Source organism: Episyrphus balteatus, chromosome X (assembly GCF_945859705.1).
Source record: "Episyrphus balteatus chromosome X, idEpiBalt1.1, whole genome shotgun sequence".
Lineage (NCBI taxonomy): Eukaryota > Metazoa > Arthropoda > Insecta > Diptera > Syrphidae > Episyrphus > Episyrphus balteatus.
Genome location: NC_079138.1, coordinates 7,229,332 through 7,233,211, shown reverse-complemented (window position 1 = coordinate 7,233,211; position 3,880 = coordinate 7,229,332). Strand labels below are relative to the sequence as shown.

The 3,880-nt window shown below is 23.9% G+C and overlaps 1 long non-coding RNA gene across 1 annotated transcript; it reads right to left on the bottom strand.

Annotated features, from left to right (window-relative positions):
- Positions 1-213: 213 nt before the first annotated feature.
- On the bottom strand, positions 214-2,909 carry LOC129920501 (uncharacterized). The gene is made up of 2 exons (XR_008773262.1): positions 344-2,909; positions 214-262 (listed from the first exon to the last, which is right to left on the bottom strand). It is a non-coding gene; the product is annotated as an uncharacterized LOC129920501 (long non-coding RNA).
- Positions 2,910-3,880: the final 971 nt, after the last annotated feature.

Sequence of the window (3,880 nt, the reverse complement as noted above, 5' to 3'; positions counted from 1 at the left end):
ATTTCGTCCAATTCAATCAGAATCAAAATTATTTGATCTATTTTATGAATTTAATTATGTGATTTTTGTCAGGTATTAAATTTCATTTGGATTATTATGAGAATCCAATTTGCGTCGTTTCAAAACTGAAATATATAGCCGAAAACTTTAAACAGTGTGCTCGCTTTCGATCATCGTTTCGAGAAGGAATTAAACTGTATCTAGTTATTTCAAACTTTTCTACTGTTTCGAATTAGAGTAATTCGAGATGGTTGCAGAGGACCTTAAATTAAAAAAAAAAAAAAAACTTTTCGGTACATCTTAAATTAGTTATGTAAAATAACATTTTCAAAATGAAACTTACAATGTCGTCCTTAATCTTCAAACAAAAGCTTGCATTAAATTATAATTATGAACTTAGTCCCAGCTGAACGATATTCCAGATAAATAAACTACATACATAGTTTACTAAATAATAGTTCGTATGGCCGCAGCTAGTTCTCAGTTGTGTTTAAAACAAAAATTTGTTTCAAGACTTTGATCCGAAAATCACAGCTTCCGAATGTAAGAAAAAAAATTATTCGTCGGCCAAGTTTCAAAAAAAAAAATTTGTGAAAATTTAACACTTGATAAAACTTATAAAAAGAATTAGTAAATCGCTGGCGTAGCTCAAAGATTGATTTTGTGTGTACTATTGTAATTTAAATCTTTCCATTTAACTTAATTTAATTTTTGAAGAATTTATTTTTTTTATTTATTTAAATTTACAGACTGGGCATTCAAAATGTATGAATTTTTTAATTAGATTTTGTTTGTTCATTTCTTGTGGATTGTTTTTGTTTTGTTTATAATCTTTTTTTTTTTATTCGTTTTTTATTATTGTGTTATCCTACAATCGATTGAAATACGTACTTTACTTATATATGGAATATTTGGCACACATAATTTTTGTTTGATATTCACATTTTTGTTTTTTTCATTTTTGCATTTTTCATTCATGTTTCTAACTTCTCGCATAGTATTGTCGAAAACTTATGTGGTTATTCATTTTATTTTAATTTTTTTGAGTATCTACTGTAAATTAATTTTTCTTTACTAAAATATTTACCAGTTCATCCATACACAAGTCCTACTTAAATCATTCGGAACATACGAAGCTGGGTTCTTTCTGGTGTTGTTGTTGTTGATGTTGTCAGTTGTTGTTTTTGTTTTTGTTTTCTACCAAAACTTAATACTTTTTTTTGTTTTTTGTTTGTATAAATTGCCGGTGAGCAATTTAGTTTTAAGTTTTAAAAAATGATATTGGGTTTAAATTTAAACAAATTGCTCACTTTTCTTTATCACAGTTTATTTGTGTAGAAATTGAATTCGTTTTCTTTACTCCTCTCGGCTGAATGAAGATCTTCTGTATCCTGTGCCTATTTTTTTTTTTTCTTTTTAAACTGACAGTTATAGAGTTTTGCCATTTTTACATTATAACTTTTAAATGTTGTTTTGATTTCTTTTTATATAGTTCGGTGGCATTTAGATTGAAATAAATATGTGCTCAGAATTTGCGTGATAAATAGAGATACTGTACTGTTGTTTTGTATATAGGAAAAGCGGAAATTAGTTGTTACAATATAAAAGTTAGCATGGCGGAAAGTAAAGAGAAAAAATAATTTAAATAATTTAAAAAAAAAGTAGATAATAAATTGATTTTAAGACAGTTGCATATGCGAATTAATTTCATATTATCACATGTTAAGTATAAAATAAAAAACTTATATAAAAAGTTATTTTAGGTTTTGTCTCATATAATTCCAAGGAATTTCCTGGATATTATATATTCTTTTGTTTTTCATTCATTCTTTTATATTTTTTTTTTTTTTGAAGGGAAACCTAAGGCATATACAATAACGTAACAGATTTTAATCTGAAACTTTAATGGCACATTACTTAAGGCGATTAAAAATATTACTTTTTGTTTCGTTTTTTTATTTATTTCTTATTTTTTTATTTAATTATTTTTTTTACTTTTGTTAAATATTTCTTTTCGTTTTTGTCGATTATGGATAGTGAAGATAGACACATTTATTTTTTAATTTTGTTTTTAGAATATTATTTTTTTAAATATTTTTTTATAATTTAATTTTTGTTAGGAAATGTGAAGAAAATTGCTTTTGATTGAGTTAGTTTATTGTTATTTTGCATTTATGATTTTTTTTTTTTTCGGTGCGTATTTTTTTTTTAGGAAGCTGTTTGGGTTTAATGATAATTAAAAAATAAATGCAAAACAGATTCAAAAATTTAAAAAAAAATATTTTTGCTTTGCATAGTGGAATAAATTTTAATTAAGAGAATTTTTGTATACATCAGTAAATTGTAATAATGCTAACTTGTTATTTTTTGATAAAATAAATTAATAATTTAAACTAGCTACTTTTTCATATAAATCTGCAACGGAAGAACTTCTTGAATGTAATGGTTCTATTGTAGATTTTTGTTTGTGTGTGTGTGTTTATTTGTTTTAAATTTTTTTTTTTTTGTTGTGTTGTGCTCACCGACAGTTTTTTTATTCACTTAGCTTAAAAAAGGAGTGTAGTTGTTGTTTAAACATTAAAATATAATAACATATATTTATTGATATAAATAGGCCAAAAAGTTTAAATATAATATTTACCTAATATGTCACAAATTCAGTGCGTTTTGTCTCTTTTAAATATTTATTTTTGTCAAAGATTTTTTTTTTTGTTTTTTATTTTTTTTTTTTTGTTTTTTTTTTTATTTCTCTTAATTTCAGCAATACATTTTTTTAATTTGTTTTATCATATAGTTTTCATTGAGCAACATAAACATTTATATATATATATATACAATACATATTTGTATATATTTTATTTAATATATATTGTATTTAGAATTTGCAAACTTACTACAAACCATAAATTATAAATAATAGACATTTAAAGAAATAAACAACACATAATATATGGCATCTTTATCAAAGCCAAACTATTGAACAGTTATTCTATATATATATAAATATGTATGTGAGTTTATATATATATTTATTAAAAAAAACATTCAAGGTTTTTTTTATAATAAATAAATGGCTGCATGGCAAAAAATGCTATTGCTTATATTCTTAGAATAAAAAATGTAAAATTGTATTTAATTTTTTTTTTATCTAGAAATAGAAATTAAATTTTACTAATAAAAATAAATTAAATATTTGTTAGTTAGTTTTTTTTAAATCTTCTTAAGCTGAAGAATGCGATAGAGATTAAATAAGTTTGTGTGTTTTAAAAATACAATTTTTTCTTTATTAATAATTTTGTTTTTGTTTGATAAATAATTTTTTAAAAAAAATGATAATTATATCTTATTTAACTTATTTAACAAAGTACCCCTGTTTGTTTGTTTGTTTTTTTTTTTTTTTTTTTTTTTGTAATGTATTGGAAGACCTCACATGGAATGTTGTTATTCTATGTGGCATGAGACACTGAAATACTCTTAAATGCAAAAATATATACTTTTAAATCTACATTTATTACATTTTGTTGTTTACAAAGGAGTTTTTTTGTTTCGTATTTTTTACTAAATTTTAAACTTGAGGCATACCAATACAAAATTTTCAGGGTAAGTGGGGGGTAATTCACAACTTACGTAATGCATTGTTTTGTTATTTAATATTCATAATTCATGCATTCACCATTTGAACTCTTCGTACCTACAACAGTCAAAGACTGTAGAGGGGTGGAGGGGGGGGGGGGCGGGGTGGATGTTGGTTCTCAGATGCCAAAAGCGGCTGTTATAATACAACATTTTAACCCTGGGCATTGCATTTGTATAAACTGAGTGGTATTATACGCATTTCAAACATTTTAATCAGAGGAACAAATACCTTGTAGTTTGTTTA